Source organism: Ambystoma mexicanum, chromosome 5p (genome assembly GCF_040938575.1).
Source record: "Ambystoma mexicanum isolate Mex_15411 chromosome 5p, UKY_AmexF1_1, whole genome shotgun sequence".
Classification (NCBI taxonomy): Eukaryota; Metazoa; Chordata; class Amphibia; order Caudata; family Ambystomatidae; genus Ambystoma; species Ambystoma mexicanum.
In genome coordinates, this window is record NC_090930.1 from 763,940,932 (window position 1) to 763,957,522 (window position 16,591).

The following is a 16,591-nucleotide window of genomic DNA, read 5'->3' on the forward strand; positions in this document are numbered from 1 at the left end:
GTATTTGCCAACACATCCACTGTATTTTCTGCACCTACACCTACTCCTTCACAGTCTTTTTGTAATGCTATTGCATATCATTTTTATTTTTTAAATACTCAGGACATACTAAAGCTACTTGTGACAAGCTCTTCCAACACAGCCCTCCGCACCCCTGCCCCCCTACCACTCATCCTCCTCATTCCTCATTCTACTCCTTCACTCATGTCTCCCCTGAATAAGTCACCAGAGTTGTCAACTCCCTGAAGGTCTCATCCAAAATGGTGCAACGGTGTTCATCCAGAACCATCAAGGGCAACATCTCCTCTCTGGCACCTGCTCTTGCTGATTGATGCAACCACTCACTCCTTTCCTGCTGTTTAGTTTCCATCCCCAATCAAGCACTCCCTTGTGCACCCCGTCTTTACTATGCCGTCTGCAGAGCCGTCCTGCCCAGCAAACTACTGCTGCATTTCAATCACTGCTTTCCTGGGGAAACTGCTAGAGAAGTTTGCCCTCCCACAAATGGACGTCCATGACATACTTGTTGGCGGTGTACATGTACACCAGTGTGGATTCCAACCTTCCTGATCCATGGACACTGCTTTCCAAAACACCCATGAACAAATGGTAGCATTGCTCAATTCACAATCCCCTGGTGTCCTCATCCTCTTTGCTTAATATCTCATCTGCTTTTCACACAGTGAACCATTCCATCCTCATGAAAATGCTCCATGAGAGGCCAGTGGACATGCTTAGCTCATTCCTAACAAACCATTCCTACTAAACCAGTCTGTGCCCTTTCTCATCCCCAACTTCATCCTTCACCTGTGGCATCCGCAGGTCTCCATTATATTGCCATGCGTCTTTTACTAATACATTTCCCTGCTGCAATGCTTCCTTGCCTCATTCTCCCACAAATTCCAGTGCTATGCTGAGGACACACTACTCTTCAGCACAGTTCCTACTGACACACTTGCACTCTCATTCCCCCTGACTGCCTCTCAGCCATCCTGGGCTGGTGCACTGCAAATGACATTGGCTTGTACGCCATACAAACCAAGAGTGTCCCTATTGGATCCCCTGCAGCCTACTTTTGCCATTCACTCTGTCCTTCCTCACCCCGTGCCCCTCATCCGGAGCCAGGAATCTTGGAGTCATCTTTAACTACCCTATTTCCTTCCCCCTTCATATTTGGGACATTGTCAAGAACTCTCACTCTCAGCTCTTGCTTTTCAAAGTAACTGTACCCTTCCACACCTTCCCACTGAGATGCAATGTTACACGTGCTGTGGTTCTCTCCAGGCTAAACTTCTGCAATAGCTTCGTCCTTAGTGTTCCTTGGTCCAACCTGCGGCCCCTACAGCTTACCCAGATTAGGTTGGCAAGACTCATCATTTGCCTCAGGCCAAGGGACCGCATCTCTCCTGCACTAGAAAGCCTTCAGTGGCTCACAGTCTCAGCATGATTTAGAAATCTGGGGCCAGCTACCACTCTATCTTCAGCGCTTACTGATCAAATACTCCACTTCTATACTCATGCATTCCTCTGGAAACTACTCCCTGTGTGTGCAGCACTTTGGTATTGAAAGGGCTGTTGGTGGATCCATTTCCTCTGTGTACTGCCTTCTGTGTAATAGCCTCACTCTCCCTCTGCATCTTGAGCAGGACCTCCTTAAGTACCCTATAATCATCAAGTCCTTTCTCTTCTCCACTTCCTTCTCCCCCTCTCTTCCATGCTACTAATACAGTAGTGTGCCAGATGTCCATGGCCCTTATGTGTCCTTGGTGCCCTGACCCCCACTTGTATCATCTAATCAACTGTGTATATACTGAACTTGCTCATGATCAGCCTAACCATGTCAGGTTGCACTTACATTTATCTATTATTTTCTGGGCACTAGACCCCGAGATGTTCTCCATGAACTAATCAGAATCTTTTACTTTACCACCCTCACCTGTACACTTGCACATTGTGAACACTCACAAGGCATTGTGGGATCGTCTCCTCTCCCAGTAATTGTCATGATTGATTTGTAGTATTGATTGTATTATTGATCTCTGTTAGTAATTCATTGGCTGCCTTCCCCTGTCCCTGCTCTGTTGTCCTGTTTGAACTTGGAAACATTTGGGTTTTTTGGATGAGTGCCTAACAAATGAACAACACATGTGTTTATTGATAATGCGCTCCCATGACTGTGTGCAGTGCACTGTCCCAATACTACGCAGGTGATGGCCAGCCTTATCATGGCATTGTTAGTCTTCCAGGATTGTGCCAGCTTTTTGTTTTGATCAATTATCCGCATATGTCCTGTCTTCACATTTTCATGCAGCATGTTGAGTGATGTGTGCATTGTGTATGTGACATTGCGTAATGAACGGGGATATGTTGCATGCACATTTGCTGTATGTAATTAAGGGGGGCAGGCAGTTTGGGGGATGTTGGTTGTCAGTGTGTGTGTATTTTGTGTTTGAGTTGCATGCAGTGTGAAGGTGTTTATGCATGTGTGCAGCAACACATGTAGATGGTTGTCTTGGGAGTTGTCTGCATGTGCTTGATGTCACTGAGGGGTGCCCATGGATCTTCTGTTTTTTGTGCATGTATGTGTTAGCTGAACTATGTTTCATTTTGTTCTTTGTCTGCAGATCCTTATATCAGGGAATGATGGATATGTTCTTTTATGTGGTTCATTATGGAATGTTGATGGAATTTTCGGTCTATACTTCACTTCGTTTGTACACCCCACAATAGGTACATGTTTGTGAGCATCATGCACACTCTGGGACATGTGTGCATATATTGTAATTTGTGCTTGTTGAAGATTGTGCACATCTAAATAGCTGAGGCCATGTATGGCTTTCAGCTCTGACATGATGTTTCTGGATTTATCAATGCTTACACATTTGACCGGTATGTTAGTTATTCAGATCCACTACAGCAGAAGGGGACCACTACAGTGGGTATTGTGCACAGGGTTCATGGATTAGGATCTGGCGTGGTTAACCTCCTTTCTTTCTGACAGCCCATCCCAGGTGGAACTCAAAGCCTGTCCATCTCTTTCAACCTATTAATCTAACCTATCTCCCAGGTTCTTCAACGTGTACATGGCTTCCTTAGCACCTGTGATTGCCACTTTCACCTCTAACTTCCAGTGTTAGATGGATGGCACACAACTTTTCTTTCAGGCTACCCACAGCCACCTCCTCTTCCTCACTCATAGCTGACTGTCTGTCTGTCCACGATTCATTCATGGTGTGCTGCAAGTAACCTCTGCCTTTACACCAGAAGGACGGAGATCGTTTGCATAGGGACCCCTGCTCGAGCTTTATCACTTTCACTCTGGCCAGACTCCCTTGTCCCTGCAGCTGCACCCACCTGCAAGGCTAAATAACCTCAGGGTCATCTTCGAGTCCACTCTCTCCTTCTCATGTAACATTTCGGATATCTCTAAAAAGTACAACTATCAGCTACACCTCCTCAGAGGTACTGTACCTTTTTCTCACTTTCCCCCAGCTGGCCACTGTCTCCAGAGCCCTGGTTACCTCCAGGCTGGACTACTGCAACTACTTCTTTATCAACCTCCCTGCTTCTACTCTGCGCCCTCTACAACTCATGCAGAACATAACCACAAGTCTTAACCTTGGCCTCAAGACCAGGGACCTCTGGCACTAAAATACCTCCACTGGCTCCCCGTGGCTGCATTGTCAGCAAGGCTTTCTGGGGCCTGGGACCTACCTATCTGCTATCTGCAACAATGCCTACCTAAACACTGTCCCTCCCGACCCCTTCCCTCATGTACCTCCAACCTTCTTCGAGTGAGCCAGTTCTGCAAGCAGAGATTTGGAGGGAGATATTTATCCTCAGCATGGGCCTGCCTCTGGAATAGCCTCCCTGCCGCCCTCCATCTGGAGCCTGATCTCCTTAAGTTCCAGAAACTCCTCAAGACTTTCCTCTTCTACTCTCCCTTCTCTCTCCCTCTTCCCTGCTAACCTATCCCTCTCTCCCTTTTTTTCTGTACAATTCGCTGACTGACCGCCTGATGTACCTCATGGTCTCACAGGTCCCTGGCAACCCTGCCAGTGTTTTGCACACTTGCCTCCGGACACTGCACTCGCCTCACCATCACTGCACTTGGCCAATGACCCTAGAGAGTTGCATCTCTCTACACTTACCCCAAAACCTGTTCCCACCCTCCACCTACCACTCCCCTGTAAACGTCTGTGCACTTGCTCGATCCGATTGCACCATGCCTGTAGATCTTTTGTCTTTTCCACCCTGTCCTCACCCGTCATCATGGTGGTGCATTCATGCACTTGGTAAAACTGTAGAATCATCTTCAGACCTATTTACTGTTACCTCCACTGTTAATTGTATAAAAGGCACTTACTCTGCATGCACATACTATTATCATTTGAGAATTTCAAGGGCTCTGACGAGTGTTCTTTTTTCCATTGTTCCATGCCTCCTTGAGCGCTTTGAAACACTTGCCTTGTCTATAGGCCTTTTATGAACAAACGTTACCATACCAGAACCATACCATACCAGAACATACCATACCACAGTCTAATTATCATTTTACATTACGTATGGGATGGGTTTGGTGATTTAATTGATTGTTTGGCATGGTGGTAGTGGCGTACTCCCTCTTCAATGTGTTTCTTTTCGAAACACAAGATGAAAAGTTTTTTATTTCTAAGGGATGCACACAATTTAGCACTTCCAAGGGCACTTTCTGAGGCTGATTGTGTGGGCACAGTGGATTGCCCCATTGTCATCATTGAGTGGCACCTGGGATGTAGCTGGTTCATGTGCAGTCCACAGGGGAGGGATTTTAGGTGAAATACGATTGCACAAGCTGGGAACGTGCAGCCTCTCCATGTGCCCTTTGTCCAGCCATACGCAAGCTGCGGGCCCATGGGTTTGGATGGGGTGCCACCACCATGTCCACTGGGATGCCACGCCATGTTGCAACATTGTGCAGGACACTTGCAGCACCAATTATTCTGCAGACTACTGGTGGTGCATATAGCAACACACCACCAGAGTGGTCAAGGGAGCGGAAACGTGACTTGAGCACTCCGAATGTGAGCTCCACTATGCCCCGAGTAGCAATATGGGCTGTGTTGTATCTTACCTTGGCAGGTGTGCGGGGTTGAATATTGGCAGCATCATGTATTTGCTCAGAGGGTAGGCACTGTCCCCTGTAGAGGTGAGAATGGTTGTCATTTGTTGACAGTGTCTATTTGTCTGTATGCAACATGCATGCATGTGCATGACCATTCCTACTCACCAATGAGCCATGTGTTGCCATGCTTCCCAACTTCCAGGGCCTGGTGTAGGGGGGACATCCTGAAGATGTAACTATCATGGATGCTGCCAGGATAGTAGGCATAGAGTGAAGTAATAATAGCCTTGGCATCACACACAACCTGAACATTGATGGAGGGGCCAGTGTTTTCGGTTGTGGTAGATATGTTATGTTGCTCGAGGTGGACATAGAGCAACATGGGTGCAATCAATGGCACCTAGCACTTTTGGCAAGTGTGCTATCCCAAAAAATCCAGGACCACTGCCTGCCTTTCTGCAGGTGTTCTGGGCTTATAGCTATGCCTGCGGACAGAAGGACATGCAGTTATTATTGCCAACACTTGGTGTAGGCAGTGTGACTGCATGGGCTGCGAAATGCCACCAACTATGCATGTAGTCCGCTGGAATGAGCAAGTGGCCATAAAATGCAGTACAGTGAGCACCTTTTGAAAGGGGCTTAGTGCTTGGGAGCACAGAGTGGGTGATGTGAGGTCATCTTCCCACTCCGTGACCAGGTCTAGGATGATATGAGGGGGGAACCTATACCTGGCATTGACCTGGTAGTCAGGCATCCCAAAAAGGCTGGCTCTTGGGTGGAAGATCTGGGCCTGGCCATCTTTCTCCTCCTGCGCTGCCCCAGGGTGACTGCTGCAACAAATGGTGAATTCATCATGGCTGTATACGTGCGTTTGTTGATTGTGTCTGCTTTTTATGCATTCCTTTGTGTATGCGTTGACATTTACACCTGCTATCACGTGGCGTAGCTGTTTCGGGATTTGTGCCTGCTTTTTCACGCATCCCTGTTCATTTACATGTGTGTATGGGCAGTGCGATTGTTTGACTGTGGAACGTCCCACGTAACGCCCACATGTTTGCTTGTTCTTCCTCATTCCACGTGTTCCGCCCCCTTTTTAGGCTTGGAGTCCTGTGCAAGGCGTTCGTGGTGTCGCAGTGACATGTTGGACGAGACAGATTCCTCGCATGTCCAGGGTAAGCCACGTGCATTGTGTTCCATGAATCTATGGACGGGACTTGCGTGTGATTTCGCGCGCAAGTCCATGAATTTCAGCGCAAATTATTCCATAAATCGGGGCCTTGGTGAATAGCCATTACATGCAGTAGAACAGTGAGTAAACAAAGAACACCAAACAGTAATGGAATGTGCTCAGGGAAAACAAGCACGAAATGTCAAGAGAACAACTAAGCAATACTGTCTAGCGCCAAGCAATACATATTCTATCAGGGAGTAAATCATCCCACCCAATTCCAATTCCACCTTGATAAGCACATTGCTCTGGATTTATACCAGTTTCGTTTGCCCTGTAACGTTATCTGCAAGCTGTACTATTAGTGAAAAAAATATCCAGTCACAGAGCCTAGAAACACTCAAGCAGTGAGTGACTTTCATACAAGTACTATGGGTTAAAGTACTATCAAGTCTAGTCAAAGCGCTAGGAAACAGTCCAGCAGCGAGTTACTTTCATTCAAGAACTAAGCACATGCAAGCCAGGAATGCAGTCCGAGGCAACATTAGTGTTTCAGAAAATAAAATGTAAGAAGCTCGCCCTGCAAGCACGCCATTGCTCTCTTTTGACATGTTCCAAGCCTTTGTTCCGCTCATTGTCGGGAATCCAGCACCAACTTCCGTACTATGGAAGCCAACCGGAGGCCCGTCCCTAAGCCTCAAGGAGTGGGAGTCAAAATGCATGGCCTGTCTCTCGGAGCACGGGGCACATCAGTCCCTCAGTTAGAGGAATAGAAAGGTACAAATAAAGAAAGCATGGCTAAGGGAGCACAGCCATCTTTGACGAAACAAGCCTCCAACCTAGGAGGTTGTAAACTGCCATTTTTCAACTGACATTTTTCCACGGCGCTGCCTCCCCTTGTCAGTCTCCATACAGAGGGCTCCAGAGAGGCCAGTAAACCCATGAGAGATGGGCATGGGACCCAGCCAGGCACTCTGTGTCTTGACCCCTCTCTCCTCCAGAGCGTGAGGCGCACAAGATGGCCAGTGGCAAAATGACATGCCGTTAAAACCCATAGTCTGGGGCCACTTGATACAGAGCTGCTCCAGAGCCAATATCTGAACCAGTCATAATACCACATAGAACCAATAGACCACAAGAACATCCATTCTAAGCAAAGATAGCCCATCTTGCTGCTCCCAGCACCCTGAACCTGATGTAGTCAAAGTCTGCTGATATGCTGCCATGAATAGACCAAAGGCCTGTTCAAACTGGAATGGCCTGGCACAACCTAAGCACAACTCAGCACCACCAGTCCCATATCTATATTAGGACCAGAGAGCCTGCGTCCCATTGTAGGAAGGAAAATCCTTTTTTTGCACCCCGGGTTGCCGCTTTCGTATCCCCGGGTGCTAATGGCCTTACCCTCTCCTCACTCTGCTCTGGCCTTTAATTCGCGCCTGAGCCAATAACACCAATTCCGGCACGCCAGATCGAGTGTTAACACCACAGTGAGCCTCATAGAACAGCAGCTATTGCAACCTGTACTGCCAACAATCATCCTCCCATATTTCCCCTCAGTACTGTGGACCCCCAGGACTCCCGGGAGTGCTGAAGGCCAGCTCTCTTCTTGTGCCCTCCAGTGTTGGTCTCCATGGGTGAATCGCCTTCAACTGTCCCATACATAGCCCTCTAGGCCCATCCATGACCAACATCTCTCCAGCTCACAGACAACACAAGGTCCTTCAACCCTGCACCTCGCCCAAGCCAACCCAACTCCTCAATCCTCCAAACATCCCCATATTGGCATCTCCCGAGTCATCAAAGATTTTCCACCCTGATATGTCATCACTTCCCACCCCGACATGAGCCGTGCATGAGCCGTACACACTAATTTTCCACTAGTTTGTCCACTCACTAGATCAGGAGCTGAGAAATAGCAACACTCTGCACCCTCCCTCTACCCCAATCACTCCATGTGGGTCCCAGCACCCCTCAATGTCGAAAATGCAGGCACAGTAATGGAGATATTCCTTCTTGGGTTTTCAGTAGAAATTGTCTCGTAGCTGGTTTAAAATCAGTGCATTTCCACTCTGCACTATCAGCTCCACAATGTCAAATTGGCATACGGAGCCTGAAGTGCAGTGAGGTGGGCCGGATTAGGATGAGGTATGCCCCACTGACAATGCTGCCTCTGCCCCTGTGATTCCACCAGCTGAGGCTCCCTTTGGCAAGATTCTTTCCATCAGTGGGAATCTGCTTCCTGTACACGTAGAAGTCTATAAGGGGTGGTTGCAGACCACTAAGCGGTCTGCTATTGCCTATTCAGTAACAAGCACCTATTTGTTTTGCAGGGCACACTATTTACACTGCATTATTCCCTTATTCCGGAAAGAGCAAGATCCCCTCCATTCTGAATTTTGCAGTGTGTAGCTCCAAAATGTGTATGCCTCATATGTAAATCGGTTACGCTACTTAACCATCACCATCATAAATAGTAAACGTTATGATCGGTGGTGCAGCTGCCGATCATGACCTCACCTGGTGATAATCCCTTGAGTGAAAGACATTGGACTTCATTACAAGTTTGGCGGTGTGGGTAAAAAGTTGTGGTAATTCCATTACCACCAATTTTACAGCACCACCAAATTATAATTTTTCATGGATTTACTGCTAGCGGAATTTCTGCGTGGAAAATCAAGCGACAGTATACTGCCAAAAATCCCCATGTAGTCCTATGGACTCCAAAAATGAGAGAATTACCACCACTTGTACTCCTGTAGTAACTCCACAGGACTCAGTGATTGTAATGGTAATTGACTTTGGCATTATTTCGGCAGATTTACGGTTCCATCACACTCGTAGTGCGGTCCATTGAGTTAAATGTATATATTTACTTTTAAAAAGGATATTCTTTTCATTGCCATGAATCACAATCAACATGTGTTTTGTTCCTTAAAACTACATGTATTGAAAGAAAAATACACCACATTGGCTTCATTTATTAATCCTTCCACTTCTTTAAGATTCTGTGTTGCTGTTCATTTATAGTCATATTATTCATTGTAGTTCACACAGTAAGTGCTTTTATAACACCTCTGTTTCACACCTTTGGATGTTGTGCACGTGCTTTTCAGAGTGTCAAATGAATAAGAACGCTGCAGCTAATGCCAAATGAATATGAACGCTGCTGCTTCATGTTCAGTAAACAGCAAGATATGTTGCTAGGTGACCATAGTCTCTCTCTTCTGCAAAAGAAAAGTTCACTTACTAACACATATATTTCTGGTAATGATATTTAAACAAGAACCAACTTCTAGCAAAAACAACCGAGAGACTATCAGACTTCTTCTCGCCTGGCACATTTCACATTTGACTAAATTAGTCATGAATTCTGGATCAGAAACTCTCCGTCTTACAAAACAGTGCACAATAGTAAACTTAATTGCAGAATGAAAATGTAATCTTAACACATTCATCACTAGAGAATAATAGATTTTAGAAAAGAAGTACATAGTTTGTTGTTGAGCTTAGTTTACATTCCATAAATGTTCAATTAATCTATTCCCTAGAATAACTGACATGAACTCAATATCATGACCTGGTAAAAACTGATAAAGAATTTGAAGAGACCAAAGTGTGGCAATAGACTTCTGAGCTAGATACGTTATACACATGTCAGTGTACGTAATTACTAATGGAACAGCCCATGTACACGGGCCAAAGTTCATGAAGAAAGTAATGTTCAATAATCGTATTTACAGAAGCCCTCGGTATGGGGAAAAAGTGATTTCTTTTGTTGGAGAAATAGTGCTTAATAAAATGAATTTCTGTTGAGTTGTTTTTTAAATGTTTATATTTTCTTAGTGTATGCAACTTGAAGTATGCTGTTGAAGTGGTATCCCTGGCTTGGGCCTTTTCTGCAGCTAATTGTATGTTATCATTGTTGTAATACAAATTGTGTTTACCTGGAAGAGGAGCAACAACTCCCTCTAGCGGTGGCAACAGGCGAAGCGGGCGCTTGACGGCATCGGACAAATATACATTTGCCCTTTTAATATTTAGTATGTTGATGAACTTGTACATAAGTGAAAAAATGAAGGAGGGTGAGGCGCGCACTCCAGGTCCTGATCAATTAAACCTGTTGCAAAAATATATATTTGGCTTAAATCCCAAAATGGACAAGTATTCACCAGGGTTAAATCCCATCTGCTGCAAATCCCAAAGATTAACAAGTATTAACAGGGTTAGATCCCTTCTTCTGCAATTCAGTTGCTCAGTATTAACAGGGTTAAATCCCATCAGCTGCAGTTCTGCTGTCTGTAGTGGTTCTCCTCCAAGCGCTTTCTTATCTCAAATAATCATCAGGGAGGCTGTGTTTCTTTAACAGGTACTACTGATTAGACTCAAAGGATTCTGGTAGCTGTAGTGAAAAAGTTTTTTCAGTTCAGATGACCAGGGACCGACACCCCTCCAAAAGCACAGGTCCTTCCCAAGTTTGGGGGAGGGGAGAGAACCATCTTTATAATTCTCTAAAGTGGGGCATGGTAACCCCGGTGCCGCTGCCTCTGGAGCCCGGGACTCCCATAGCATTAAGTGAAAAAATGAAGGAGGGCGAGGCGCGCACTCCAGGTCCTGGTCAATTAAACCTGTTGCAAAAAATATATATCTGGGTTAAATCCCAAAATGGACAAGTATTCACCATGGTTAAATCCCATCTGCTGCAAATCCCTAAAATGAACAAGTATTAACATTGCGCGCCTTGCCCTCCTTCATTTTTTAACTTGTACATAAGCACAACTATGAACAAGGTGTCCACCTTTGCCCAGCTCCAGGAACAGCCATAATGATCATGGGGTAAACACACAGCTAGGGAATATTCCACTCTTACCTACAGTTTCACACATGACATCACATCTTCAGACACACATACAGGGACAAGGGAAGAAGCCAGATACAATGTCTCTCCTTTCTTTACCAACACCAACAAAATAGCAACAACCAACTCGTACTAGCTCAGTACACACTTGCAGAAAAGTAAATCCGTGGGCCCACTCACTACAACCAACAGAGGAACAGAGGAATATGAGAAATCTCTGCCTGGCTTTCCAAGATCAACAAGAAATAAGGACAGGGTCGTGAACAACTTAGCTTTTTCTTGATGGGGGACAACAAAATTAATGTGACACAAACTTCACAATAAGTAATTAAAAATGATATATCTGATTTTATTCATACCATATCAAAAGAGCACAGCACATTAAAATGTGTTTTAACCCGATCACATCTAACAATATAATAAAAGGGCCATTGTATATGTGTTCCTGTATGTTTGTCCGATGCAGTAATGCTCAGTAGAGACAAATACCTCTAGCTGGTGTCACCGCTGGAGGGAGCTGTTGTCTGAGGATATGTAGCGATCCTACTGTGTCAATGACATTGAATGCACTTTGGCATGTGTATACAGGCTCTTAAACTAGTTAATCCATATTTTACTACAGTCTTCTGTGAGGTTAGTATACATATATGTGAGATACACACCAAATAAACAGTGCTTATTGCATTACAACCAATGGAAGAGTACTCACTCTTTTTAATAACTTTGTGTGAAGGTTGTGTCACAAGAACAAGCTAGGTTGTTCTGTTCGTGTGAAAGTCCTGTATTGACAGGGTTTAATATATATATAGCACAGCACAACCTAGCCATGCTTGCAACCTTTGTCCTTTCCATTAACTGTCAAAAGCAGATACTGGGCCTCATTACGAGTAGGGCGGTAAGGGATACCGGGAACCGGTAAGGAGACCGGGCCGGTAATCCCCTACCACCCTATTCCGAGGTCCCTTGGCGAGGACCGTAAGGAACGTGTCCCCTTACGAGTCCCGCTAAGGGACCAGGGCGCTAATAACGGGCTTGCACGTCACAAACCCGTTATTAGCGCCCTCCCCATTCCCATTGAGCCCTATGGGGGCTCAAATGGGAATGGGGAATGGCATGTTCAATGGGGACTTACCGGTCCAGCCAGGGTCGGACTAGACCAGTAAGTCCCCATTGAACTACACTGATGCCGGACCCGTTATTGGTGGCAGTCATGGTGAAAATAGCGCCATGACTACCACCAATCTCGTAATGAGGCCCACTGACTTGCAGATAACTACTTGCCAGTGGTACATTTTATTATTTGAGATCATGTCAACAGGGTTTATTTCTGTTGAGCACTGGACTCAGATACTCTTTTTGTAAGATAAATTAGGTATATTTCTATTAAACATTGAACATTGTTCTCAGCCAGTAGCACATTATAAATAAGATATAAAACAGTTTGAGTTAATAAAATGCTTTTGTTTTTTCTTGTTTTTGAGCCACTCCTTAGCCTGTTCAGAACCTCGTAGCAGGAATTCAAGAAAGGACACACCTGAGCCCTTTGTATAACTGTTTCCAGGAGGTAATCACAAGGTTGCTGGAGGGATAGTGGGTGTGAAATAGCTTAACAGAGATGAATGGGTATGCAAATGATGTGTGGAAGATTTTCAGCATATGCACAGCAGGCTCTCTTGTGAGTAATTAAAATAAGTAAGGCTGGAGAGAACAGGTAACTCAGCAGTATGGCAGACATTATGAAGTGGAAGCACAGCGACTACCCTTTCTCAGAAAATCAGAAATAATAATCATTATCAAACCAGATAGGCCTGGCATTGAAAACATTGATGGTAAGTCTTTTGTGTCCTATTGGGGCTTCCCAATATAATCCTTTACTCTACCTTCACAAAATCAGACCTATTGGCTTTGCTAATGCCTGTTTATCTTTCAACCAAGACATTAGCTCACGACTAACAAAGAACCCGAATATACAGTCCCACACTTCCAAACAAATTCACAATTGAAAATGAAGCATAACAGTTAGGCCTGGTTCAGATTGTGACTTAGTGCTGGCGTCTGCCATAATGAACCCCTAAGTCTGTGTGTGCCTTTCACTTGCAGTTGGCATCATGGCCATCTTAAGCTTTTTTGGGGCCCTGGGCATGGACATCTTTGCGGCCCCCCTCAATCAAACCAAAGGAATTAAGTGATCAAGTATATCTGTTGGCACCCCCCTCACCCCACACCGTGAGCAAACCCCATAGGTAGACATCCCACCTCGCAGCATTCAAAATAAGCATGTTTACTCCCTTTAATTCCCCTTACCCTCTTTATTCTTGCTCTGATCATATTGATACAAAAATAGCATTTGAAGGCCAGCATTAGCAATTTACGAAGAGGTCACTTCTCTTCTAGTATAGAAACAGGATACTTTTTATCAATATCATCCAGGAAGGTATGCAGCCTGTAGTATTAATGCAGTACTTTATGTAAAAGGTACATGTAACCCAGAATAGTCAGGGAGCACACATTATCTGACTCAGAGAATGCAGAAGTGCTCAAGCATGGATAGAGTAGACCAACTGTAAGGAAGGAGAAAGCTACACATACCATAGCATAGATAGTGGAGGCAATTTAGAAGCTACCAGGAAGGTGCCTCTATCCAGACAGGCTGAGATTAGAAGTGGGACATGGTTTTCAAGTAGCGTTGCCATTGGAGCTCAGGGGAACAAGTGCCTGTGGTGTGCAGTATATCAATGCTCCCTATTATAGTGGAAGCAACCTAGAGCCAGTGAAACCATGAGTGAGGCTTTTATGAAGATCATACCCTGAGAAGGAAATCACACTGAGGGGCTGACAATTTTGAAAGGTTTAGGGACTGGTAACACTGAGAGGTTAGGCAATACAAAATTATATGAGATGACCAGGATCACATACTGCTTTACGGGGTGAAGCTGGGATTTGTGCCAACTCTGCAATTTCTGCATTTCAACACTTTCTTTTCCAGCTCTTACCATGTACTAAAAGAATCTCATTTTATAAAACTGACTTGCAAAGTACATAAATCACATTTCCAAACCTGACAATTTTTAAAACTAAAATATTACAGAAGGGTGTTACGCAAAAATGGGAATGATTCTAGCTACATTCTCTCTATCATCAAGGGAAGTATATAAGTACCGGCATACCAATCAATGTGATATAACAGATTTAATCTAGGTATGGCTTTTGTACTTTTAAGCTTTAAATACTTCCAAAACAATGGCTTTTGAAATTGTCATTCATAAACGTGCAGAAAAACCTTTGACTTTCATACAAAAAGCAAAATGTTGTTTGTGTCAAACGAAGAGACCTTAAAATATGCTTACCCAATGCCTACAACATCTGGTCCGCTCTCTCTTGTCTACCACCCCTTCCTCTCAAATGGCCTATGTAAGAAGAAAGATCAAGTAATGAACTAAACGATGCCACCAGCATGCAAGAAGGCAAACCTCACAGAAGACAGCACAGTAATGCAAGAGATATATGATTTGACCAGGATCACTGTATCGTCTGCTGGCAAAGCCTGGATACAAGCATGAACACTTTGGTCCCACAGGCTTTTATTCACCCTTTGGACTAAAAGTTTATGCTTATCTTTGGAGGGGATTGCCTAGGTTTTAGAACACCCCATCTGAACAAACCAATTTCTAGACCATCACAATATGAATGTCATGTTAGCTTTTATAGCAACCCCTATCTGGTGCAGGAGCATTGCTGATATTAGCACCTCTTGTGTTGCAAAATCAAGTGTATATGCAGGTAGGTTTATAAACTTCAGACATAGGAAAGGTTCAGCCAGCCTTGCTGAAATGTGCTCTTCTAATCTTTCATATGAACACACATCTCTGCAATGCGTGCTTAACACACTGAGCTACCGTCTGAACCATTGTGGCACTCAATTTATCAATATGGATTTCAACTTTGGCTATTGCACATGAACAACATAATTCCCACAAGAAGGAAATAATGCTACAGAAGTTGTGCCGTATGAAACACACAAACTTTGTATTCCACAGTGAACATAGAAAGCATTATATGATTAATTGATCAAGGCAGAATATACTTGTCAAAACAGACAGACAATAGGTTTAGCGCCTCAGCAGCATGCCATAAAATCTCCTGGCGTGTGCTATTTAAGTCTGGTGAACAATGGAATCTTACTTTCCATCAGGCAGCCTTGTGGGGGGGGCCCTCCAAGGTGGGGGACCTGGGCAAGTGCCACTTTTGCCCTCCCATAAAGACGTCTCTGGTTGGCATTGAACTTAAATACCGTGGAGAGTTAAACACATCAGTGTGTGGAGATACGCAGCAATAATTACAGCTCGGCAGGCTGAACCATGAACCTCGTCACAGTCTGCAGTGGGGAATTGTCTGCCTTGCAAGGTTCTCCTTTTGGAGCACACCATCTGGTGTCTAGAACCTTTGTTGTATTTGGGTTAGCTGGTCTGGATTATCATGTGGCCTCATTCTGCATCCTTCAGTCCCATGTTGCTTGATGCTGCGTTATTCTCTATCCTTCGGTCCTATTCAGGCGCCTTCTGCCCCCCATTCAATCCCAGGCAGCTATATAAAAGATTAGCACTAATGATTATATTGCACACCATACAATTCCATGACAAGGATGTTGATGTTATCCAGACCTCCCCTGAAGAATATTGCAAATGATAAAGAGAGAAACATGCTGGACTGTCATCCGTATACCGCGGATGTGCTTTTTGAAAAGCATGAACTGAAGTTGAACTTTGAAAATATATGAAAATAAATATGTATGCCAAATTAATTGAATGTCATTACTGTTTATCATAGGATTACTGTTTAATAGGCATTTAATGCACCATACAAACACATCCCCTATGCCAATTTTGGGGCACGCAGTTGATTATAAAATACTGTTAAAATAGCAGGTACAATTATGTATTTGGAGAGATAAGATATTCCATGTTTACAATCTTTTTTGTGAAAAATAACAACTGGAAAAGCCGACAAGAAGACTGATGTAGCGTTTCCGCAAGTTTGTATGACATCCCTTTGTAACATCCCCATACTTCCTACAAGCAGTAGAGTGTAGGATTACTTATCTCTGTCCCCTCTTTTATATAATGATGGCAATTAAAAAAGCATTTGAGAACCAGATATATGTCTTCTTAACATTACAGCAATACAAAAGACTCATTACAACATTGGAGGTAGCCATGTCACTATTTGCGGCATGGCTAACCCAATTCCGGGTACCGGGTCTGGGTTCCTGGAATGGGGAAATACCGGGCCATTCCGACCTTGGAGGACCTGGTATTTCCCCCTTCCAGGCACCCATCCCCATTCCCATTCGAGCCCCCATAGAGCTCAATAGGAATGGGGAGCATGCTAACAATGGGCCCGTTAACAACCGGCCCGTTGTCAGCATGCTGGACCGCTCGCGGGACCCGCTTAGGATGCCTGG